Raw genomic sequence first — 27,863 nt, 5'->3', positions numbered from 1 at the left:
GTCTGTGCTCTGAATGATTAGAAACACACAAACTAAAGTATGAAGAGTTTAAGTATAAAATGTATGCAAACCCAGTCAGTTCTGCTTAGTTCTGAAAGATGAGCCAAGTTACGCATAAAGTTAATTACATCAAAAAGGTACTAAAAAAAAAGTTTGGTATCACTATTGTAAATTGGATGAACAAAACACTGCTTTCAGAGAAAGTGGTATCCGGTCTACACTAAAACAAGTCTGATCCTTTACTTTATTTGGCAGGAGAGACTGTCCCCCATAATATCTAGCTGAGAATGAGTGGAAGAAGGTAAGGTATCTGAGCTAGCACTATCAGAAGTCACATGCCAAGATGAACATTTCCATGGAGGGATAATCACTGTTTCTGTTAATAAGCTCTTCCTAGTCATATACGTCTCATACAAAGCCCCGAAGTAATAAATTTCAATCAATATGTCTCTGCAACTTCGAGGTTTTCTCAGCTCTGAGATAATTACAAATCTCTGTTCCTTTAGAAAGAACATTTCTTGGGAAAAAACAATTTCACTCACAATGTGGCCCTTGTGATCTAAGAAATCCTAAATCATCTGGGCAGCAAATATGTGGAGAAAAAAAAGCAAAACAAAATATTGCAGAAGAGCTGCCATGGGAGCTTTATGATGTACATTAAAGCTTTAGTACCAAAATCATTCCTGGTGTGTAACACAAAATAGATACCCAAAGATGATGAGGCATTCAGATTTGAAAAGCACTAAAACCATTCAGCTTTGTGCCTCTGCTTTTCTGCATGAAAAGCAAACTCCTATACTTATCAACAACCAAAGCTTAAAATACACAGGGCTTGAGCTATTTTCAGGCAGAGGTTACATAAATTATTTTCATCCTCATTTTACAATTTTGAGAACTAAGCAACAGCAATTATAAACCTCATATTTAAAGAAAAACTTAACTGAATGGAAGAGACTTGTGTACTGTATGAGGTTCATACAATATACACTCCACACACTCTCACAACTGTAAATAGATAATAAACACACTGTTCAGGCATAGTTAGGTGCATTGAGATTTGGGTGGCTATGCATTTGCTTCAAGTACCCAATTGATTGCATGTTGGAGAGAAAATAGGAATAAGTTAAGTGTTAATGAAAAGGCTACAGGTGCATGGATTTGGTCAACTAACCGATCTACAAAGTTTTGGCATTAAAACACCTGCAGCAACTTCATTACTGGCTGTTGCCATGGAGACACAAAGACAAGAAAGGCAACAAATTTGGGGTATTAAAAAAGATGAAAGCAGACTGCCACTCTGTGGTTATTATCTTGGTGGTTGAGAGCAAAGTTTATAACAATAACAACTTGCCAGAATGTTTCTGAGATCTGTAGGTGGAAGCAACCCTCTTTTTGTTCTTATGGTCTTGTCAGGTAGGAAAGATGAACAGATGTTTTACTGGAGCTTATGAAGGTCATTCAAGAAAAGAACAACTTTGTATGTGAGGAAGGGGGTAGGAGTTGCTTTGCTTTAGTTTTTTTATTAGTGGCATTAGTACATTTAACCAGGAAAATAACACTCCTTTATGGTATACTTGCCAATCTTGCACTCATTTAACATTTAGATTAACCAATTATTTGAGTTTCTGAAACTTCCTTCTCACCCAGACAGCATCAGTTTAACAGCCAGCCTTATCAGGGTTGTGGAGTTATATTTATTTCTCTTCTTACCTCTCCATCACAATTTTTTGAAACAATTGTTTCAACTCTTTTAATGGGCAAATTTCTCTTCACAGCTCTTCATACGAGTACTGAGACAATACCTTGTACCAATAGGTAATACCAAAATAACAAGGCTTTTATAAAATATTTTGACACAATAAGCAGTAGTAATCTAAATAACCTAACAACAGGAAAGGTGAGCTGGAAAAAGGATCCCCTTATTTGGAAGTGACAGAGAAAGTAAAAACCTGCATGTATTACTTGATCATAAAATGGCCATCAACTACTGATCAATCTGACGCGGCATGACAGAAGATACCTAAAATGCTTTAGAGAAAGTTTGAAACTCTGAGTCTTTGGTATCAGACAGAAACACTCAATGATAGAATGCAAAATTCTGTTCAGTCATGTTTGTAAAAGATGAACTGAAGTTGGAATAGAGAAAGACAAAAATTTCCAGGATGACCTGAACTTGTTTAGCTCAGTTAAGGCAATACCAAGAAAGGATATGGCTCTTGTCAGCAGATATATCAAAAATAGCAACTTGAGAACTGGAAATAATGCTGTGTGAGTCAAAGAATAATATTTGAACAAACGAGTATGAAATGACTGCAAGTACTCTGAAGCTGGACAATAACAAGATTTTGATATACCATGAAACCTGGAGTCATTCAGCTGCACTAGTAAGCTCAAGAACATACCCAGTTTCAAGGTAAATGTTTGGTGACACAGCACAAAAGATTATATGACTGTTGCCTTTGAGGTTTTAGGATTTGGTGACTGAGTATTTATCCAGGTTTTTATTTCCTCTTGTGCTTGGTTTAAGTGGCAAGGTTTTGGCAGCAGTGGGGTAGCTGCTGGACCCTACGCCTGAGGAGGAGGATATTTCCTGAAGGAATTTTCAGCCTGTGGAGAGACCAAGCTGGAGGTGCAGATCATGGGAAGGACATACACTGGAGCACAGAAAAAGTGTAACGGGGAAGGAGAGAGAAAGGGGAACTGTTACGGACTGACTGCAATCCCTCATTCCCCTTCTCCCTGTGCTGCTTGCCATGGAAGAGGAGGTACTTAGTAAGCCAGCACCTTGTCTTTATGTCCACCCATGAGCTTTTCCATCACAATTTTCCCCCATCCTGTTAAAAAGATACTGCTAATTACAGATCACTGGATATTGCTAATCATTTCCAACTACACATTCTTTTATGTAATAAAGTAACTGATCAATTACTGATCAGTAACAGCTCTATAACTGTTTTCCTTTGGCTACTTCCTCCATCACAGACTGCTGTTGAAGTCCAAAATGTCAGTAATTATGTAACTACAGAACACCAGCAGTTTAGACTGAGTTGTCCAGAGGTGTATGGAAGATTAGAGAAATAAAGGAAAGGGAAACACTGATTCTAAGTCAGATAGCCTAAAATAAGATGAGAGTGATGTTATCGAAGTCATCTTCCCTTGGTATGCTCCATTTTACTTTAAGAAAGAGAAAAGCAACTATTTATCTCATCTTGTTGTTATGGGAGGAACCATGAAATTTGATATGCTGAACCAGAACCACCAAGGTGCAGGCTAGGAAATCAGAGTGCTAACTACAGAATGGTCTGAGCTAAACAACACCTTCCACATAAAACCATGCTGTAGCACTGCAGCAAAACGGAGCTTCTAAAAATATCTGGTCTGTTCTTGTAGAAAGTATAAGGAAACATTGCTAAGGGAATCCAGGAGATTTAGTCTTCCAGTTATAGATAATAAGACCACTGGTTCTACAGGAAAATATGCAAAGATGAGTACCATAACTTATCAGTCAAGTGTTTGTATCTCTTTCCTAAAGTTTTCCCTCTGGAAAGGAAGCAGCAATCTCTCCTAAATTCCTCCATTGATTTTTAGTGCAAGTTCTATCAGGATTATATTTAAGTAAGGATAAAATTAGAGAGGTTCAGCTGCCCAGAACCAAATCCTGTAGTAACTTCTTGAGGATTTGCTGGAGTAGCCTGAATGCTGTTTTCTTCTAACATCCCAGGAGACCACACTGTGAACAGTAAGTTCCTTTAGAAGCTGTTGATAATATAAACAGATGTTCTGAAATACCAGCTAACTTAAAAGAACATTTCCTCTTCCAATTTCATTTGGTTGACTTTTATAGCTGGCAATCATCGCAGTTTTGGTAAATCTGCCTTTGCTGATCACTCCTTAAGCTATTATTTCAGGCTTACTTACCAAAACAACATTGTTAAAATGTAAACCTGGTTTTCAGTCTCCAGATGCTGTCTCAGGATATAACATTTGCCAGACAGTGAGCATTAATGGGAGGTAAGATCTCCCACAGCCTAGTTGCCTAGGCCTTATGACTAATGCAAATTCTCCCAAATACCTCAATTGCTAAAAACCCATCATTTTCCAGAGCACTAGTTTGACCAGAATTTTGGTTTACAATTAACCTCCTCTGGCTTAAACAACAGTTACAGCATATAGTATGTGCTACTTGTAAAAACCTTCAATATACTTTATCCTGTCTCTAGATATGTCATCAAATATTAAAAAAAAAAAAGAAAAAATTAAAAAGCGGGTGAAAATTTATTACTTCAACAATAAATTTTTCCTTTCTACTTGAATCAGAGTTGTGTGAGTAATGCACTGTTCTTCCTTACCTCTCTGACATGAATTTTTACCCCTCAACAAAATTTGTCTCATCTACTCTCCCTCTACAAAACATTGGATCTGAAAATATCTTTTACAACTTCCATGCATGTTCATCAGATGATTTCTAATATATTTCTCAGATGACCATACTCACATGTGGCAACACTCAAAATTGTTCAAACATTTCACCTAAATAAGTTGAATCAAAGCTTGACCATCCTTTGCTAGCTTTTTTTCCAATATGGAGGTAGGAAGTGGAGTACAGATGGAGTTTTCAGTCTGACACAATTACAAGTACAGAGTTCAAATTCTCAAAGTGATATCAGAAATTATACTTAGGTATATTCCCTAAATCACCATGGTAATTATTGTGACCCAGAACAAGGACCTTCAATTTAAAGTAATTTTAATTATGAACGTTAGTGAATTGCAGAGGTTTGGGAGCGAAACTGGGGCAAAGCTTTGCCTTCTCCCTGGTGCAATGCAGGTGCTCCAGAAGAGCTCTGGGAAGAATTCTGTGAGAATGTGTCAGGACAGGAGTCCTTCTTCAGTCTTGGTCCCTTGGGGTATATTGTCCAGTTAGCACCTTGCAACACTCACAATTCCTATAGCACCTTTCAGTGAACTTCAATAAATCACAGTGTTGGATTATAGTTTGGCCAAAATTATGGTTTGGCAAAATAACCTACTCATCGTAAAAATGTTTAAGTAAGACCTTTATGGGTCTAAATACTAATGCAAAGTGATGCCATTTAATCATCTTTGTGGGTATATAAAGCTCTGAGGTAATACCAGGAAGGTTACATAGCAAACAACAAAGAAGTTGAGCTTTTTCTCTTTTTTTTGTCACTATTTTTACTTATATTTAATAATTTTACATATCTGTTGGGTTTTTTCCACTGGCTGTTTTTGCAAGTTGTACATCTACTGCAGCTTCATTTCAGTCAAAAATGTATACACTATGCTGAGTCTTTAGCTTTTAAATTGCTTGTTAGCTGAACTGATGGTCTAAGAGGAACTCTCTGGCTGTCTCTTTAGAGGTAAATTGGACTTTGAGGATGCAGCTTTTCTTTTTAGTTAGGGAACATACCTCAAATACCTTTTAGGAAAAAGCACATGGCATAAACCTGTTGAAAATATCGTAAAGACTGTGTCCCTTACATACATCCTGCATTATGCTTAACTAACTTTGAGATTATTTTTCCACAATTAAAACAAGCAGTGGTTTAGTGGTCTTGTTAGTAATGAATGAACTCTTCAGTAAAAGAAGTCCTCAAGAGTTACAGTTCAGTTCTCACATTTTTTTGGGAGTTTAGCATCCCATCCTATTTCTTGTCATAGTGGTAATACAAGACATGTCTATCTACCCCTGAGGGATGCACTCCTATCTGTCCTCATTAGCAGAGGATTTCTGTTCAAATCCTTACAGAATTAAAAACAAGAGAGAGAACCATCTCATATATCCATGAACAGGTAACATAGTAAAACACACGCGGGGCATTTACCAAAGAACCAGTGATTCACAGTAATACATTACTCCCATGCCCAAACCTCAGCTTCACACAGTACATATAAGATACTGCTTAATTACACAGCTCAACAGCCTAACCTCTCTTCATACTGTCTTTTTTTATTCCAGGTTGACATGGGTTTTCTACCAATTTTTATTGTACCATCTACTTTGAAATTTCAGAGTCAGTGTGTCTCAGGCCCTGACTGAAAAGCTTCTGTCTCAATAAACCATGCACTCACAGTAACTCTGCTTTTTACCTGTCAGATGTAAATGGAGCACAATATAAACTACAGGGAATCTGCTCTGCTCTGGCATCAGGACATAAGCCATGAAAACACATAAAACAGACACAATGAAAAATCTCCTTCCAGCTTGTGTGAAGGTAAGCATAATAAATGTACCAGAAGTTACAGTAATACAGAATATTCCTGATTGCATCTTTCACCAGCAGGAACGGGTATCCCAAGTACTGGGAAATAAAGGATAAATTTCTTACATCATCACTGACTTTGACAGTGACCTTGGTGAACCATCACTCCTTGCATTTTATAATAGATATACACAAGAATAATAAACCACACTCCATTTGTCTGCTGTCTCTATTCTTTTAAAGCAAAGACTATATTGGAAAATCAAATCAGTAGGCATCTGCCAGTCAGTAGAAATCCTAATAAAGCCAGTGAGAATCTCAGAATGAAAGGCAGTAGGAATAGTAAAAATTAATGCAAAGAGAAGCTCCGTAACTACATTTTACGGAGGAATGCAGTTAACATGACAAATATATTATATTGTCTCAAATGGCTCACACAATGCAACTTAGTAAAGAAGTCAACAGAAACAATATTTGCAACAGTATTTGTAAATAGAATTCTGTCTCTTGTTTTAGGCCTACCATACCCTGGAACACGATGTACATCTGCAGTAATTTAACAGGATGTTAGAATTTATGTGAGCCCAATGTGTCTTTTCTCTTATACTAGAAGAAAAAAAATCCGCTGGAAAAAAAAAAAAACCCCACCACCAACACAAAATCCCAGAATGTTGCTGATCTGAGAGTAGACAGCAGTGTTGGTGTAAGATGAAGAAGGGAAAGTGGAAATGACAATTTCCATTAGACCAAGACAGAAAAAAATTAAATTGCTCACAGATATGAAAATGAAATGACTGAAGTAATTTAAAGCAAGAACAGAAATTTGTAAAAAATTAAAGGAGAGCTACAGAAAGTTTCTCAGTGGCCACAGATAAAGTCCTTATTAACACCGAAATACGTGAGAAGGCTGTGAATCTACAAGAATCTCCTCCACAACTACCAGAGATCCAAGAAAGGGCCAGTAACATGGAACACCATTTCCAGTGGATTAAGGAATTTCAAGAAGACACAACACATTCAAGTTTAAAAGAGATGACCTGAAGGAAGGGCCTTGGAAAACCTTTTTAGGTGGAAAGTGAGAGTTGGTGCTTATGGTAGAAGAGGGAAGGAATTCCTCTACTAAAAATGGAGAAACACAGAAGGGTTGACTTCAACCCAAATTTTAACTCATAGAGGCACAGAGAGAGAGAGCGGATTGTTGATCTCATGTTACAGAACAGGGGGAGAAGGGAAGTTTTATGTCAATTTTCTTGTACAATGGATTTTATGGATAAATGTATGAATAAACAATAAAAACCAACCCAACAAGGAAAGTGACAAATGCCATGTAAGTAGAGATGATGAAGTTCATATGACTGGAACTTTACATATGCTCGTACCAAGAGGTCCTGAACCTAATAGATATTAAGATTAATACACTATTCTGTAACAGACTGTTAACAAAGCTGTTTTCAAGAGAACCAGACAAAATATTGAAATTACTTTACATTATCAGTTATTTTGCCTTGAAATAGAATAAGAGATGTAATTGTTGCTCTAAAAAGTCTGAAAAGTAGATATAACCTGCAAATCCTTATGGTGAAAAATCTGAAATTTTGTAAAAATGCATTGCTTTCTATGATATCTCTGATAGGCAGCTGAAGAGAGAGTATTGCAAAAACCCAAGTCTACTAACGGAATACTGATACCAAAGCACATTTTTATGTTCTTAAAAGTGCATATTGCCATGCAGAAGAGGACCTGTGTAAAGGATAGGAGACGTATTATAAGATGGTTTGATAGGTAATCTGCTTGCTGGAGTAATAGGATACAATTTTGGCAGGTTCACTGAAAGAAGCCACCTTTGGAACAGTGGATAAATTAGATTGTCTGCGATGTTTTTGGGATGAAATCTAAGGAAATTAAGTAGTTCAGAGAAGGAAATTTTTCCCCATAAAAAACCTCAAGTGTCTGCAAAACACCAGCCAGCTTGGCACTTAGACCAGAGCTTTGTGCGGTTCTGTTTCCATTGCAGAAGGGTTATTTCTCTATGTGGAACTCAAGCCCCTTTATGGGAAAGAGAAACCCGTTCACGGTGTTAAATGTAATCTTCATAATTTCTAAATCTGAGAAAGTATCTTGTCATTCCCACATTGGTATTTTCTTCTAAGACACCATTTTAACTGAAGCAAATTTCAGTATAGCAACATAAAAATACAAAGCCTTGGGGATGGTTAATTATAGCAAGTTTATATTTTATTTAGGTGGGTTTCCTGCATTCATCTACAATTCAGCCTTAAAATAATGTTTCATTCATATATTCCTGCCTCATAATTTCCAGTTAATTTGGAATATTACATTTTTATAATGAAATGAAGGGGGTTTTTATCTGTGATCAGTAAAATTAAGGTTAAAAGTAGCTAATAGGATAATAATAACAGAGAACTACAAATGTGAGTGTTTTACAACTTGCAGAATTAAAAGAAAAAATGTTGGAAAGCTAAGTCTTCAAGCTGCCTATAGTAATTCTGATTAAATTAGATGGGGGAAAAAAAAAAGGGTGGCAAGATAGAAGTGATTTCCTTGAAGAATTTATTGTCAAAGATGCCAAAACTGCTTAACGTTCTGCCAAATATAAGATTAGCCACATGGAATTTAAACAATTGTCCTCAGCTGTTGAGAACCAAGAAATGGTGTGCACATGCCCCTTCTCAGTCCCACCAAATGGAACTGTGTTTAAGTTTTGAGAAAAAAGGATTTTTTATCTGCCAAGGATATGAAACGGAGTAAAGCCCTATCCAGAAGAAGGGTCCCTTTGGCACAGACTGACATGACATTGTCATGAACTTCTGAGGTTGTCAAAAGCATTAGTGACAATACCACAAATACAAGAGTGATATTTTTCAAAGATCAGAATGACAAATACCTATTATTTTCAGTGAACTTCCATTAATGTTGGATATATATATACGGTACACATTCTTTTATTCATCCCACTATTTATGAAATCATTGTCATTAAGCCTTTAAGTGCAACCAAATGCTGCAAGTAATTTTTAGGATGAGGGATTTCTATGAACCTTCCACAAGTGAAAGGAAAGTTTAGAATCAGAAAAAAAATATAGTAGAAGGAAAATTTCAGAAGTCATGGCACATTAGCACCTCAGAAACACCTAGTAATCACTCATGCCTGTACCAGAGGTGATAATACTTCTTTGTATGCACTCCTTAGGCTCTATCAGAGTGACTCACAAAAAAGCCAGGAGCTATTCTGAAGGCATTCCTTACTCTTCTCCCTAGCCCCACAGAACACAGCTGTAGAGACCTCAAATATTTTATTACATTCTCGAACAGGAAGAATCATCTCAGACAGCATTTTTGTAACAAGAGCACAATAGTAACCCATAATAATACCATTGCCTAATTTGATTTTTACTGTGCAAAAGCCACTCTGACTCTGCATATTAATATAGTACATTTTTAACATGGGTTATTGGAGACCCATAAATTTCCACAGCAATCCAGCCATTACCTCATCTCTAGCACAGCCATGTGCTCAGAGTTCTGCAGGATTTATTTATGTTTTTCAACTCAGAAATTGAAGGGATGGATTTGCAAAGCTTTTGTGTGTCCATGAAACAACTGCAGTATCCATGTACCACTGTGGTAATTGTTGGGACAGGTTGATTTTATAATGATGACTAATGTACATTTCTGGGTACACTGGAAGCAACATCAGACCTGGTTTAAGTAAGAGGTTTCTTATAATCAATGTGTCTTGCAAACTCTCCTTACTTTTCATGCCTTTATACAGTGCCACCACATGCTAATTTAGTCATGCTTATTCACATCTGTCACCTTAATAAATGATAATTTTCTAGGTAAACCCAAGACAACACCATAAATTAGGTTGAATGGCTAATCATGTATGTGACTCTACCAAGCAATAATTTCTCTGATACTATTCTAGCTTTCAGTTTTTTCTAAGTTTGAGCAACATTCACTCAACTGATTTTTAAGTGTGCAGACTTTAATGGAAATAATTGTCTTTTAATTTACACATTCCTATGAATGTTTTCCTGGAGAAAAAAAAATGTGACTAGCATCCTGCAGCATTAAATTATTTGTAAATGGTATCTTTAGAAATGTAAGGGTCGGGAAGTTTCAAGTGAGGAAGTTTTAAACCACTAAAAAGGGTCTAAGTCACACTTGTGCCATGGGGAAGTCTATGGTGTCATCTTTTGGGACAGACAATGTTACAGTCTCATTTGGCAGTAAAAGTACAAGCAAAATATTTTTACAAACACTGATCAGAAAAGCATATGTAATTTCCTGTTTGGTTTACTCTGGTCCCAACTGAAAATGTCAGTCTGACATCCAGCCTTTCTCCTTGAGCAAGGGTTTTTTAAGTATACAGGAAGAACAGAAATGGAAAGTTATACAATATCTCTCTCTACATCAGTCTCTAACACTTTCTCCATCTTTAACACCAGTCATTGCAGTCATAACAGATATGTGCAGATCAGACCAATTTTGCAAAGCCAGGAGATGGACATAAATCCTAGTTATGGTTTACTCTCATCTACACTGATTCCTGTAATGTGTGGAAACATATTTAGAAATAAATAAGGTACCAACTCCTTAGTACAATCAGGCAACTTGTGAGCAGAAAAGTTAGAATTTACTGTATTTGAAAAGCTGGATAATGATGAACATCTACTTGTTTGCCTAAAGGGATCCAAATACAAGGGAATTATTATGGCTTCACTTGATCAATTCACTTAATCAATTCACAGCTTGATTAAAAAAAACCCTTTCCGTAAGTTAGGCTGGAACCTTTGGCTACAAGCAAATTCCAAAGTTTAGTTGACCCTGAGTGAGGGTAACTGAGTCCTCTCTCAAACAGATGAGCTTTCTCTGGCTCCCTGACAAATGTTACTGATAAAAAACTTTTTGTTGAAAAAACCTGAAAGCCTGGCAGTCAAGATAGCTTGTACCTTGGCAGCTGTAGCTAGAGTAACTGCCAGCCTGAAAAATGCTTCAAGAGAATAGTTCATATCCCTTTTCCTCTCAGCAATTTGTACAGCTTTTTCACCATTTATCTTGAAAAAAATAGGAATTTATTCCAAGGGAAAAGTTTGTTTCTTGCTAAATCAATCCATTTTGTCTGGCCTTTCTCAAGGATGAACTTGTAAAATATACTACTTTTCAATTTGTCACTGTTATAAGTGTTTGTATAAAATAGTTGGTACAATATATTAAATTACCTCTCATTTATGGAGATATGTAATGTTGCACCTCATATAATCACCACAATATCGTAAATTTTCTTGAATAATGTTTCAATGAACAACACCTATAAATAAATTAGAAAATTTAGCTACATCTGTCTAATTACCAGTAAATCCATCAATATTTAAAAGAAGGTGAATATTTTTTGCCTTGGTCAGCAACTTTAATTATTCATTTTTAAAACAAACAGAAAGTTCAACATTAACTGACTATGGAAGACTGTGCAGTTTCCTAATAAAAAATAAAGCATTGAATAAATTAAAAGATCTACAGCTCAACAAACTCATAGATAACCTTGAAAACCACATTTCTATGTGCTTTCAATGCAGCCAAAAATCATAATTTTGAGATATTAATTTCCTTTGGGCAGTAGATAACAGTCCATGTACATAAGGTCTCCAGACCATTCCTCTCCTGGGAATGGAGACACCACTTCTTTACTGAGGCAGAGAGGGTCCCAAAACCAATTGCCTTTGCTGAGCTATTTTTCTCTGCTAGCATGTGATCAAGGAAAGTTTAAAGATTGCAGAAGGAGCCTAGTAGCCATTTTACTACAAATGAATTGCCCAGAAAGGTAGATTTCTTCACAGCTATTAAAATAGTCAGCCACTGTGATGCAGCAGTTTGCCTACGAGATTTCCTTAAACCAAAGATGTCTTTCAATTACTATAGATGTGCCAGTAAAAAAAAACAGCAAACAAAAAAAACAAGGCAAAAAGAAAATAAAAACCATAATCAAAACAAAAAGGCAATTAATATTTTGTGTCTCATTTTCATAATGCAATTTTGTGAATTGCTAAATTTGTGCATCATCTGAAAAGGGGACTGAAAGTCCTGTGCCATTTGATTTTTTTTCTCCTGGCCAAAAAGTTCTATATTATTAATAGATCTTATTAAACTAACAGTAGCAAGCATACAATTTCACTCTGCAAAGAACAGAGAGGTAGAAGCTGACCTTTCTACTATTTGAAAAACAGTAATTTATTCATATTGTCTGAAGATCACTTTTGCTGATAACCATAAGGAGGGCACATTCTGCACTTTTTACATATTCTAAACTCCTGGTAACTTTAACAATGAAGATTATAATCAAGGGTTCTTCATGAGAAATGGGAATTGGCAGAAAATGCAGGACAAGCCCCGAGTAACTATACATTACAAATGTATACTGTGAACTATCACAACTGCGTGTTCTTATTAAAATAGCTTTCACACGGAACAGCTCTTCAGAAAAATAACCAGCATATGGTTCACCACTTTCATTTGAATGTGACAGGTAAAATGCCTCAGTGTGTATTAACCTAATTTAAAATATTGTTGAAGAAGGAATAATAAGAGAGAGGTTTTTTAACCTGAGGTTCATTTCTATTACACTGAAAATATTATTCATAGTCTCTGCTGTCTGAAATTTGCTTTGCTAATGATGTGTATATGACATTGAGTGTATTTTAAGTACACACAAGGAAAGAGGAGGGAAGAGGTTGTCTGTCTCCAGAGCGACATACCCTGCTAACATCAGAGGCACTGTGGTAGCCCCAGCTCACAGGCCAGTAGTCTGGTTGGCTGTTTGTCATATGGAGCCAGTATTAGACTAAAGGTTAAAGTGAAGTAAGACAGCTTGAAATGAGGACAGTGCTGCCGTGTAGATCCAGCCTGTGAACACAGCTACCAGAAGACAAGGCAGCACCACTGCAGTACCCAACTCAGAGAAAACAGGAAGGTCTAATCCAATAAATATTGACAGAAATTGTACCTTTTTAGTTCACTTTGATAGTTACCATTATTTTTCAATTAATTAAACCAGTTTAGTTCTGGAGATTAATAATGAGTCATAGCCTCTTTCCTTTTTTTTCCAATTAGAGTTCCTAGTGGTCTTTCAATAATTGGTGGACAAATACTGTCTTCGTGGCTAACATTTACAATACTTAGATCATTCGTGCTCCAGGAAGTTTTCGTTACCCTTTATTACAATGTACAACCACAAAATAAATCACCATTAAAGAGCTCTGTGGGCAACCTTCAGACCATTTTGACTCAACTTCATTTTAAATAGATCATTGAAATATAGTCTTAAACTATGGGACTGTCATGTGATATCTTTGACATACATTTGACAAACTTTCCCTCTTTAAGCCTATTACACTTCCACTGTGTATTATACCTTCACACCTTCATAATCCAGTCCCTTATAATATAGTCATAATAATTTTGAAGGAGAATCACTTTAGTTAATCCCAGCCCAGTCTTTCTCATTAATCTATCCCCTTCAGGAACAATTGTAAATCATAAACTTTTGAATTCATTTTTGCTATTTAATTTTTAATGTCCTACTACTTCTAGGAGGGTAAGGGAAAAAAATTAAAACACGTAGCATCCACAGATAGTACTCTATTCATTGATTGAAATAAAATGCTATCTGCTACCATAACATCAAGAAATGCATTTTTTAAAGTTAATTTTAACTCTCACTTTAGTATAACAGCTTGGCCTGAAACATGGATTTAAAAGAAACATAAGGATTTTAGTTATAGGCTCGCTGTGTTGAAATTAGTTAGAATAAGAGGGAATTAGGGCCCAGCTAGAGTTAGTTAAAATAGTTAGGAGAGCTGGACCTGAAACGGTTTTCAAGATGTTAGTAATTGATTACTGAGTAATTGGTGATCTGTCATTTGCATGTTTGTTTAGCTGTGCTTAGAATGAGGAACAGAAACATTGATAAGTTGGTCTAGGGAACAAAGACAATTACCAATTTCCTCCCTCTGTGAGAACCGATCCAAAAGTCACGCAAGAGGAAATCTGGAGGTCACTAAAGTAATTAAGATTGTTGAAGTTCAAAAAGGCGAAAAAGGTAAAAATGAGGGAGATGAGTTCACTTCATCTATCTGGGTCCACTGGCCCAATTCGAGACCACTGACTCAATTCAGAACACACACTACACGTGCTTAATGGCATTTAAGCTCATTTCCATATGAAGCGGAGAATGGGAGGTGTTAATATTATGAATATGCATTTGTATTTTGGATATTCATAATTTTTGTAATAAAAAGCCTTGTGTTTGCTTGGATCGGAGCCCTGTCTCTTAGGGAGCTATCCCACACAGTGCCTGGTGCCAAATAAACGTACACTTTCTAACTGTAAAACATTAGGGAGTCTTTGTCCGTCTCAGTTGGATATCGATACTAGATTGATATTCATATTTTAATAAATCAGGCCTTTAACATGTTGGTTTACACAGAGGACAAGAAATAAGGTAACACTGAGCTACTCAGAGGTTGCTCCCGTCCTCCTCTCACTCCAATTTACAAACATGGCTTTTCTGAGGACTGCAGGATGACAGATGTAGTGATTGAAGTGAAAAACCTAAGCTTTCAATTCTAATTTAAAATAGCACTTTCAGAGATACTTTCTATCCTGCTGTTGAATGACAAGTACCTGACTAGTGTCAAACACATGAACTGATAGACACTAAGCTGAATACAGTAATTAAACATTTAGTGCCAGTTGATCTTCCACAAAATAAGCTGAATCAGCTGAAACTATGGCCACATACCAACCTTTCTCGGGGTGGGGAACTAGGGGTGTGGAATGCATGTGTGCTGGAAAATTTGCAATTAAAATAAAAAATTGCCTCCAGACAAAAATAGTTTTTTAGAAAATCTCAACATCTATTACAAGAACATAATCATAGTACTATGGAAAGCAAATATGTAGTATATTTGCCTCCTTCATTACACATTGAGTATTTAAGTAACCTTCATTTGTTAAATATATCCTGTTATATGAATAATTTCATGTACCTAATATAAATTTGCAAATTTAAAGATATAATTCAAGGAAGATTAATGATTTCCCCAAAGCATACCCAGTCTGGAGCCCATTTTGATTATCATGAAACTACTATACATACAAATTACTCAGGTTGCCCTGTGATGTCATTGTAAAGCAAATGTTTTGGAAACAGGATGTTTACTAATTGGAAAAAAAGATGTGCCAGAGGAAACATACACATATCTGGCAGTATAAAATATCAGAGTTCAATTCATGCCTTTATAGAAAGACAGGAAGTTCAGATATCCAACTTTTATCTACAGTTAGGCCTCGAACACCTCTCTCTTAACACATGTACTAGCTTAGTACAATTATTTTTAAAGAGCTTTCCACCCTAATTTATTAAGGCAGACAGACATGGGTGGAAATTTCAAAAGAGAGGAATTGTCACATGAATGTTTTCAGTTCAAATGTGCTCACTATTGAGTTTTTCTGGATCCCAGCTTTAAGGGAGCTTAGTACTTTTGTCTGCTTTTAAACCTTCCATTCACTCTTGAAAAATCCAAACTACATAGGATGATAAGAGGATAAATTTATATTAAAGGAATACATTTATGGAAATAATATAGAGATTTACTCCTTTTTTTGCAAGCTTTGGGAACGAGCATCATGATTTAAATGTAAAATATTCATCGAATGGTCAAATTTATATTAAATGGATATCAAATTAAATCAGAAAGCATTAAGTCAGGTGAAGGCTTACCATATTCTGCCAGTTCACATTCCTATCGACCCCATGAATTCCTGAGTTTCAGTTCTGTGAAAAGGTTGCATTTTCAGTTTCTCTACATAATCATTAAAGAAAAATAAACAAAACCTCAATTCTAATATATTAACTTTCTCCTCCTTTCTCCTTTGCATAATAAGCCAAGAAGACTTAAATCCTCTATATACTTTTTCAGGAACTAAGGTTTCGACTTAGAGAAATGTTTTGCAAAAAGACCACAACTGAAAAGAAAGCAATGGAGAATATGAATGATATTACTTTTGTTTTAAAATATCCAGCTAGAGATAGCACGGGGTTTTTTTCCATTCATTTTTAGAATTACACTCTCTTAAATATTCTCAAATACATTCCAAAGCAAGAATTTATGAATTCAATTATCACAGGATTAAAGAAATAAAACTATTATTAAGTTAATTTTTCCTCAGAAATGTACAACTGTATAGTGCAGTAGTAATACACTGTGAATCACTTGGTGTTAAATAATGCTTCTTACTTCCTGCAGGATAAGACTAGTCTTTATTGGAACAAGAATGAGGGAGATTGTTCAAAAACCAAGACTATGAAAACTGTTTTCTCAGTGTGAAGTAGTTTAATGCACTTTTCAGGCAGCTTCCTGGATATCTGAGTCCACTAAACTCCATACCAAACCACGTGATTTAGACTTGTCTGGATTCATCTCCATGAAGAGATTGATCATACAACTTAAAAGTCAGAAAAAACATCAAAAAGAAAAGGATTTTCTGTTGAGGATAAATAGCATGAAAAGAACTACTAGTGCTTAAACTACATTTTCAAATTTAGGTGTCTAAACTGGGTCACGAAGATCAATATCTAGGAACTGAATTGATGTGGCCTAATTTGCTGAAAAGTTTCCTCTGAGATCTGCCCCAAAACTCATAGTCCAAGTCTTCTGAAAAACAGAGTATCTTTATTTGTATTCCTGCATTGCCAGGCTCCTTTGTTTGAAACCAGTTTGTTTTCAAGTGTTCACTTATCATCCAATAAAGTAAATAATAACTACAGTTCCCTGGAAAAGTGGCAAGAACAGAAAATCCTAAACAGTTTAATTTTTTTGGTGTTGTGCCTTCCCTCCCCCACCCGCATGTTTCTTTTTGTTTTTATCCACTCTTAAAAGGCTGCAAACGTCATCAGGTCCTTTACAAACCCTGCTGTAAATAATGAGTTAACCTATTATAGTTCTAAGCCCTCCTTAAAAATGTGCATCCATTGCAATGCTTCTGGGCATTATCTATGCAGCATAAACTCTCATGCTTGGCCATACTGCTGCATGCAAATGCTGTCATTTGCCACCTCCTCAACACTGGAGAAGATCTGAGGACCCCGTCTGTTCTGCTTTCTGTTCACATGGGCATTGCCCTGAATCTCCTCTCTGTCCCTCCATCAGATAGCCCAGATTAGGATGCCATGCAGAGTGCAGAAAGTATGAGCTGCCATACATATTGACCTGCTGCTACTTGTTCCTTCTCAGCAGCAGAGAACTTGAAATGAGATTGTTGCTCCCTGTGTTGCCAGCTTTCTCTCTGGCTGCTTCTGTAGCGGTACAAAGAGAAACAGCCCTGAACTATAAAGCCTTTAGGAAGAAAATCTAATTTTTAAAATAATAACCAATGGAATGGTTGCAGCTACTGTCTTGTTATACAAATAACACAAAATTGCACCACTTATTAAAATTCATAACAACAAGAATTTGCTACTCAGGATTTTACTTAATTATAATACTTCAGATACTTCTATTCAAGCATTCATCTATGAGATACAAGTTTAACCTGGCATGGATAAAAGAGATCTGAATAAAAGCTTCTAATAACATTTTCAGCAATTTTGTCTCCATTCGGAAAAAAGCTAGAAGCAAAAATTCATGGTAATATATGGGTATATATTGAAGCATCCATTTATTTGGTATACACTGAAGTTCTCTACCTCTGTAAAAACAGCCTACACTTTTGTGTTGGTTGCTATATTTGGAATGCTGTTTTGTGCACAATATTCTGCTGAGAGAGTAAAGTGATGGACATATGTAACCTCTGCTATACACTACAAGCTCTGTATTTACTACGATGCATTAGACTTCTTCAACTGAGAAAAACAAGTAGAAAAGTAAGTTTTCTGATCTACCTAAGGATCAGGGGCTGAATCCAATCCCCAAATGATTATTGCAAGTTAACTGATTTGGCTCCATTTAGTGACTTCAGTAATGAGGACGAAAAATTGCCGAGAGGGAGAAAGAACTGAAGCAATTTAAGGCATACATTTATTATTGAAATATAACAAAGAAACATTTATTTGCAGTGCATCATTATTGAAATATAACAAGAAAAACCCTATATACAACATTAAAGTAAGAAAAAAAATCCTTCAAATTATTTATAATTTTACAATTTAAAATTACAATTAATTCTATTTCTTATGTTTGGGAAAACAGAATCCATAGCAAAATGCCACACTTTATTAAGAAAGAAGCACCTCATGCTGAAATTAAAAATGTATTTTTATTAGAAATTTTTTGTATTAAAAAACTATTCATATGAGTAAGAGACTGAGAAATAGGCCCTGTATTTAAAATATTTCAAAGGAAATACAACCACCTAAGATTTCCTGTGAAATATGGCAAATTCATCTACCTGAACTTAGTACACCATAAATTTAATTCTAAAATTATTTTCCATACATATTTCATTGCATATGTGTATAAATGTATTCTATGTGCTATGGATCTCATAAAGGAGTGTATACTTCCCTATGCATATATACATGCGAGTACAAACAAATATATTGCTCATAATAAAACAAAGAAGCAACAGCAAGGTTTGTATTAAAAAGAACAGGTAATATGAAGTATTTGTAACTGCAGAAAGTATATAAGAGTACAACATAAGGTACTGACTATGCTACAGTCAAAATCTTACTGTAATTCATTCTAAACCAGCTTTTTATTGGAATATGAGATGAGACTACCTGCTTTCTCAACAAGAAAATACATGCTATTCCTAGTAAAAAACGTGAAATCTTGGGTGTTAACTAATGCAAATGCCTTTCTATCTGGATACAGAGTGATTTTTTGGTTTAAATAGTCTCAATAGTTTGAAGTTGCTATCATTCACCATGTTCAAGTTTCAAACCTGGGTTTTGACAGTGAGATTAGGAGAAATCTGTTGATGTCTGTCTCTCAATACTCATCACATGGCCTCACCACTTTAGCATTGGATGCCACTTTTTCATCCTACTTATTCTCACAACAACCTGCGAGTTAACCAGTATAATGGTCACCATTTTCTAGATTTCCTAAGGTCAAAAAAGAAAGGAATCATAATGAGAGTTCCTGAATGACAACCCAGCTGCCTATCTATTTGTCATTCTTTTAATTATGTGATTGAAGTTGTTAACAATTGGTACCTGCCTGACAGAGAAATAATAAAGAAAATTATAAACAATTCAAACTACAGAAGAAATATAGGGAGATGCTGATTGCAGATTAGCCAATAGTCTTATTCTTATAAAAAGTAACTGGCAGTAAGTATGTCAATGTAAACAATACCACTGCTCTACCACTTATAGAAAGGGATGCTTTTCCCTACGAGTGTTATTTCACATCAAGTGGAATATTCTTCTGTTACTGTCTCTAAGGAAGAAATTTAGATCACTGCTTCATAAATATAACTTTGCAAGACAAATGTTAAAATACACATTTTGCCTTAGCTCAAATTTCATCATGACACGTAAAATCCAGAACACTGTCTTTTACTGAGAAACAAAGAAATCTAAAGTATTTACAGTACAGGAAGGATATAGATCAAACTGCTAGTACATAGGTTAAACATTATGGCTGCATTTTTCAGATATATTTAGGCTGAAACCAGCCCCTCTCTCACTATGACTGTCTGAAGAATCACAGCTTAGTAAGGAGTTCCCATTAGATCACTCAGAAGTATAAAACTCGGTTTTGAGCAAGGAATGCTACATTTCCTCTCCTCACACAGGAGTACATGCTCGAATATAACATGATTGACACATGACACATAGAAAATTAATTCTCTGAAATTCATGAGCCAAATTACTTTCCTAACTTTTCTATTTTATTTAAAAAAAAAATTTAAAACTGAGGCCCTCCTTACCTTCCGACTTATTCATTTGATGATTGACCACTAAGCAAACTAGACTCTTTTTGTCCTTTCTTTTCAACTATATTTTCTCAAATTTCTCTAATTCCACTCTTCTACTCCAAACCCAGCAGTTTTATCTGCAAGGAACAAGCCTCCTTTGGGAGCATCATGAAACACTGACTAAACTGTTGCACTTCATTTTGGTTTGACTCATTTTAGTGAACTTCGAGCAATATTCTTCCTTCTAATTTATGAAAGCTGCGTTGTCTGAACAAGGATTTGTTTCATATGACGTAACTTATTCTTTCTTGAGTGATTAATGGAAGACTAAAAATGTTCTCAAAATAAGGGTAGATATCTATCAGAAATAGTCAACATCTGTTTGTCTATATACATTCTCAAAAATTGGTCCAATGCACATTTGGAGTATACCAATCTGTGGGGTATGCCCAGCCACTGCCCTGGAGGGATGTCTGCTGAGATAAGGAGATTGAGCAATCTCCCAGCAGGACTCCCTGGAAAGGCAACCACTTCTTGGGTCATGGCGAGGAAAGGCAGACCCACAATCCTTTGGGAGACACTATGCAGATCATTCTGTAACCCATTGGTCTGTCCCAGACCCTCTGTAATCCATTGGTCCCCTACTGATCCCCTGTATCCCTATAAAGATCCCTCGGGCCCCTCAAGAGAGGGCTCCCGTCCCTGGCTCCCCCCTTCGCCGGAGGGGACCCACAATAAAGCTGCCTTCGTGCGGAACCAGCCACACGGGCCTTCTCGTCTCTCTCTCTGGTCTGGCTTGGCCTGGAGGCTGCCCTGCAGAGCTGAGCTGGAATCAGGAGCTGATATCACTAAAGAGCTGACAGCTTCTGCAAGGGCCCCTCTGCCAGCAGCTGAGAGGAAGACACCGGACCTCGGGAAGGTGATTCCTTTCGGGACCATCTCCCTGGACCGGTCATCTCTTCCTGGGTCACAGCCTCGGACTCCATCACCAGCTGTAATACCAATCTACTTAGAAGCAATTATAAAATAATCAATCTGAAAAATAGTCTACCATTTTAACACGAAAATATATATTATTCAGAAGAAGCATAATTTACTGACATTGATCAGTAATGGCTTTTTTAAAAAAGAAACATTAAAGGTGACCTATTTGTACCTATGTCAGGCCTTCCATTATATAGTTGTCATTATCTTGAGATATCATATCTGTTAAAGGTTACTTACTGTTAAAATTTGGTACACATGGTCTTCATTTTAGATTATTCCTCTTGCTGCATGAAATGTACACATATGCAAAAACACATGCAATCAATCTACTATTGGCCTATTTCTAAAAGTTCACAGAGTACAGAGTTTGAAAGGACATATTTCATTTCTATAAACAGAATGGTCTCATCTGTGCTTCTTCATGCTGCTCTATGAAGCAGTTATACACATTAGACTGCAAAATGAGCTTTATGGCTGCTTTTGCAATTTTTCCCCAAGGTAATTCCATAAGTGTTTTTATTATGAGCTAAAATGCATACTAGACAATAAAATTGTAGCATAATGTCTCCAAATTATGTTATTATTTTTGCATGACATGAAATAGATGCAGCTGCTTTGTAAATTTCGATGTTTCAAATAGGTCTACACATAGTCAGATACATAAATCCCTACAAAATCACTGAGTGTCTCCCATATCTGATTAAAAGGCCAAAGAATTCTGGTCAAAAAGTGCATCAAAAATGGAAAAAAATAATTTAAGATTTGAGAGACCAAAGGTGACTACATTATTTCTTATCAGTACATTGTGATGGAGTTTTTTTCATTCGGTCATTCCATCATTGTGTATATTTAATCTTGTTCTATAAAATTTTAGGCAATGATCATTTATGTCTGCAAATATCTTATTCCAACAGTAAGGCCTTCTACATTCTCAGCCCTAAAGTACATTAGAGATTAGGCAATGCTTTTCTCTCCACACCTATACTCAGATGACCAAGTGTAGGTATTTTTCAGAAGCATATTTTGTCATAACAAATTTTTGTCATCTTAAAATGAATTATTTTATCCAGAGCTACATTTTAAAAGCAGCCTGATCATGGAGCAGTGGCAGAGAGCACAGGGAAAATCCTTGATAAGGGCATTCTGTAGGAAGTTCCTGGTATCCATGCTCTGAGATGCAAGGGGGTTAGAAGCAGACTTTGCTGCAGGTATCAAATATATGTCATCTACATTTATTTTGGGTGTTTGTATCTATATTCTGGGAGAAAATACCTCCTTTCCTTTCAAAACACATGTGATTTTGTCCAGAAATGGCCAAGACATATCTGGATGAATAACCTCGAGATGGATACTCAGAATTCTTAAAGGAACTTCAAATGAAGTTGCTTCAAAAGCAACTCTATATTTGCAGAGATTAATACAAGGGCAAACTTCTCTACCTGCTTACAAATAGTCAATCTAAAATGACTATTAGTATGAATATTTTCTCAAAAAAATATCAAGACCAAAAGTAGAGGTTCTAATGATTGTGGGGAAGGCTTCTCCCAGAACAGTGCAGCCAAAAAGAGCTCTACCCAAGTTAGAAGGCAAATATACTGTATGATCCTGAACCAGAGAGGATCTGTGAACTCCCATGTGAAGAGACAGGACATCCATTATCCTTACACAAATATTCCTGATAATATTTGTAGCATCTCTGAAATATTTCTCACCATTTTTCACACAGCATCTAAATTTTTAATTCAGACTGATATGGATCTAAAATGACCTATTCCTCAGTGATTCAGTTGATCTGGATGTTAAAATGCCCTGAAGAAGTCCATGGAAATGAGTTGATGAAAAGGTCTTCATAAACCAAAAGGCCCTTCCTCACAACTTTTACATAAATTGTCCCATTTTATTCCTATTTTGATAAAAAGCTTGATTTCCCTAATTTTGACATGAAAGAATGATTTTTGCTGTTCTCTACCAAGCACATTATTTTACACTTTTATCATATCATTAGGTCCAGGTAGAAAAACAGCTAAACTAAAAGGAAAGCAAAACAAAGTAAAAATTTCACTTTCAATATAATTATGTTAAGGTTAATCAAGACAGTGCTTTCCAAATATAATCATTCTCCCAAGCCTGGAGGAGCTTATTTTTTGAGGGTAGGTGTAGAGTAAATAGTACATCATCAACAACCCTGAGTCTGGTAATTAAGATGGTCACATCTTTCATGTTTCAGTAAGTTTCAGCCTGTCTTGTGTCCAACATAAGCCCACAGATATACATCTATATAAATGTGCATATTGAAATTCACATCTCAATTTTTACATCTATTTGGATCAAGGTTGGATTTAAAGCAGCAACTTAATGCAGTTTCACATCTGGTCTTCTAAAGTAACTCTTCTCTGCTGCGCAATCCATAGATACTTCTATAGACTGACTCTCCTTTAGAGACCTTGAATCCAGAATGTCTGCCAAGGTTTACAAGGAGGGTGGGCAAAACAAACCAAAAGAAAACATGTAATACAGTTTGTTTGTCTCTGAGGAGGAGAAGTGTGCTACTGGAAAGATAGCATTTGAACCTTAACACCTTCCATCTATTCATATGCAGCAAACCAAGTCTATGTGCACAGGTGCTAATATACTTGATGGTGGGGGAATTATTCTCGTTTCAGGTGTGGCAGATGCACAAACAATCACAGGAGACCTAATAATGCTATATACCTTGATGCCATTAATTGGCACTGGGACATCAGCACCCATGAACAGAATTTTTTGGGGCAGGTAACAGATGCTTACTCAGAATACAGTAGTTCTGTCAACTCTGCATTGTATGGAGAAGAAGAAAAGACAAGCAGAAGGTGGTCATTCCACCACATGTTAACTGAACAGCTTACTGAGACCAGGTGTTATAAGCAGCTGCTGAGAAAAGGCAAGGGGAAAGGTACTGCTGCATGGCATATTTTTTGCCTTTCTGTTTACTGTAGAATTATGCTACATTGCACCCCATTTGGCAGAGAGAAGTTATGCAGGAGAGGGAGCAGCATAGGAGAGTCTGTTGGAAGCTGGACTTGTAGCACAGTTTCCAGTGGATGAAGAGGACATTCAAATTAGGATCATTCATGTCAGCCACATGCAGAGAAGGACAAAGTTCCCGTGCTTTTTGGTGTTCTTTTTCTTACAGAATATGATGCAATACAGAATTTCTCAGCAGTATGTCTTACCCCATATCAGTCATTTTCTAAGGGTGAGAGTCATACTGCACTCCAGACAATATTTTAAACCTTACGGGTTTTGCTAAGCCCTAAGGGTAACTAACAACATGTTAACACAGATGGTTGCAGACAGACCTAATGCCTTCTCTGTGCTTTTAAGTATCTGAACTATGAGAGAGGCCACATTTTAGCAGTTTGTGTGACAGAACAGATAAATGCACTAACATAATTTTTGAACTAGAGGTGACTTCTGTCCATCCAGATTAGATTAGATAAAATAAGAAAAAAAAAAAAGATCTTTCTGTACCTGCATAGAGAAGATATATCCCAAGGCAGAAAACTACCTCCCTTAAAAACTACCTCTATTCACCCCCTTCATCAATTTCCAGATTCTAGATAAAGCAACAAATTACTTACTCACAAAGCTGACTTTGCACCCAAATATGTTTATTGATAACTGCAAGTGAACTGGTCTTTTGTTTGCATCACAGTAGGAGAAACTAAGGATCAAATATTCTTACCCAGCCTTGATAGCCTATTGAGTTGAAAGACATACAGACACCAGTGAGTCCTACTAACCAAAAGACATGGAGTTCATGGGACATTCACATGCCAAACATGACATTTATATCTGGATAAGCATTTGAAAGATAACAACAAGCTGTGGAGACTGTTAGAGATTAGTGTAAGGAAAAGGGAAGGAATAATGGAGTCTAAAATAGATTGCAACAATGGCCAATTCTATTCTCAAGTAAAAGAAAAACATTTCTGTAAGAGATGTTATATTGCAAGATACAGTCAGTGCATGATGTAGGAAAAGACATAGAGTTTTTCCTTTCAAAGACTGATTTATGCAGTTCCCTAATATTTAAAAAGTTGCTCACATGTGTTTACATAATCTCTCTCCATAGCTACTACTTGACAGCTGTTCTGGATACAGAAATGCAAAGTGAATCCTTCATTTTGCCATATCTCCCCTCCAAGTTTCTGGTGGATGAATTCCCTCTAAGCCTGGCCCTGTTGCTTTACTGTTCTGCTCCATTGCTTCAGTTTGATCTCCTCTCCTCTCCTCCCCTTCCAGCCTGAGTAACAAAACAAAAGCTTTGGAGTGAAGCTGCCAGGCAGAAAAAGCTCCAGGCAAGGAAGCTGGAGGGAAGATAATGGTCAGTGTCAAACCACTTTCAAAGTGATGGAAGGAGAGGGAAAGGGGAGTTTCAATCTCTCCTAGTAAAAGTTGTATTGATTCAATTCTGTCCTTTTAACTGAAATAGCTTGCTGGCTCCACTGAACCAGCTTTATCTTCATTCTGGTCTCTTTTCTGCTTATTGGAAAGTGGAGAATGGATGAAGCAGAATAACATAGTCCCTAGTATGGGACACAGGGTAAAATCAGGTTTCTCTCTGTCCTGCCAGTTGTTGAACACTGTAATAATATAGGTTAGACTCGATGATGTCAAAAGTCTTTTCCAACCTAGTTAATTCTGTGAATCAGTTTATTCAGTAAAACTAAGCAGATTGACTGGGTTCTCCTGTTTTCTCATGAAGATGAGGGCAAGTCAGGCTCTTCTTCACCATAGCTGCACTAAAATCAGCGGAACTGTAGCAAGTTAGCAGCTAAGGATTTGTCCTTTATCTGTCTTCTCTGCCCTGTATTAGCAACCATCAGACACGCTGTCCTTTCTTTCAGGGATATTTGCAGTATATGTCAATATATCAGGGATGTTAAGACAGGCATGTTAAGGCATCAGAAAGCCTAACTATGGGAACAGATTTGTTTCAGCATATGACCCATGACCTGCCTGCATGTGGTAGATGGGCAGGACTCATTGCTCATTTTGGTTTCCAGATCAACACTGGCATTTTAAACGTGCTCCTCCTTGGATATGAACAGAAAACCTGTCCTTGCATTCAGCAGGTGAACAACAAATCACTAGTTCTGAATACACTATAAAATATTCCTTAAGCATTTGGTGCAGAATTCTCGTTCAATGAAAAACCCAAACATGGAAGAGTTGGTTAGCACAGTTCAGCCCCAGGAGAACTGGAAATCCCCCAAGTTACTGGAATTACTCACACTGCAGTTATAAATATATCAACTGTACCTTACAAAGTTTAATCTTTTTACATTTAGGGGTTGGTTTATGTTGCTAGGTACTTTTGAGTGAAATTAGCATGTGAGGAAATGCCATGACACTAATGGGTGCATTAAAACAAAAAGCTGTACTTCAATCGATAGATCATCTTGAACTTATTATTATTATTAAAATCAGTGTAATTTGTACCAGGAGAATTTTTTTTTTTAAGTGATTTAATAGAGTTGAAATCATATAAAACCTTTCCCCACAAACATAACGGCAATACCAGTGAGGAATCAGGAAAAGGATCTTACTCCACATATACTAAAAAAAGCCAATTGCATTTCAATCTTTTTTTCCTATTTGTTACCATATGTAATAAAGCTGAAGTTAATCCATAACCATGATGATTTTTTTACATGTCACAAATGTTACACATCCAGAGTATTAAAAAAACCTAAAAGTGAGCACTGCTATGAGGGGTAAATTACCCATTGTTTAGAATTGAAAAAGTAATTCCATAACCAATACATTATATAGTAACAAAGCAAAGATATATTCTTACCACATACAGTTTGAAGGATTTAAAATTTTATTTGATTATTGATTTATTTCAATAGTTCAGTAACTATATAAGTGCTGTGTTAAAGATTTCAAATTTTATCAGCATTGAACAATTTTATGAGGTTATTATTTGAATCTACATCCAGCAAAGATCCTATTCTATGATGAAAAGTTAATGTTCCAGAAAACTGGAGTGCTCCCCTTGGCTGTGTGATTCTGACTGAAAGCAGTTACCCAGCAAAAAGGATTGGTTTGGACTCACATGAGCAAACATAATGACAAAAGCAAGAATTTTTTAGCAAGGTCTTCAGTGACTTAATAGACATTTTGTGAAAAACTTGAAAAGTTGACAGCAAAAAAATTTCATTAATAACTGACCTGAAATAGCTCATTTCTATAAAATGTGAAAAAAAACCCCTCCCTTTGTATAGAAACAAAAGTCCTAATAAATTGATGTGAAGCCCTCTTTGGGAGTAGATGAAATGGTTAGACCCATATAGTAGAGTGCAGACAAGATTCTGAGCAAGCAACATTAATTTTAAAATATATTCATGATATATATTTAAAATACACACATTTAATGTTGACATCTATGCCTTTTTTTGAAAGGTGTAGAGCAGGCTTCACCCTAAAGCTCACCCTGTAATAACAGTGTATTGCATTTATCTATGAAACAGATTTTTAAAACACAGATACAGAACAAGACTCTAATTGCATCACAAATCAGAAGAGCAAAGCATTTTGTAAACATGAACTGAACTAAAATCTATCAAGTTCAGTAGCACTGAACAGCTTTTAAAGGCAACTGACAGGTGTTATGGTCACTATTTAAGGGTTTTTTTAATAAACATCCTCTCATAGACAG

General features: G+C 36.1%; 1 protein-coding gene across 10 annotated transcripts in view; it reads right to left on the bottom strand.

Moving 5' to 3' along the window:
* Nucleotides 1-27,863, bottom strand: part of KCNIP4 (potassium voltage-gated channel interacting protein 4) — a 399,356-nt gene that overhangs the window by 69,705 nt on the left and 301,788 nt on the right. The window lies entirely within an intron of this gene.

This window comes from Corvus kubaryi, unplaced genomic scaffold (assembly GCF_017639235.1).
Source record: "Corvus kubaryi isolate FWS band 111438036 unplaced genomic scaffold, C.kubaryi_AGA036_p1.0 split1-131, whole genome shotgun sequence".
In the NCBI taxonomy this organism is placed as follows: domain Eukaryota; kingdom Metazoa; phylum Chordata; class Aves; order Passeriformes; family Corvidae; genus Corvus; species Corvus kubaryi.
The sequence above is the reverse complement of the archived record's forward strand: the minus strand, read 5'-3'. Positions and strand labels throughout refer to the sequence as shown.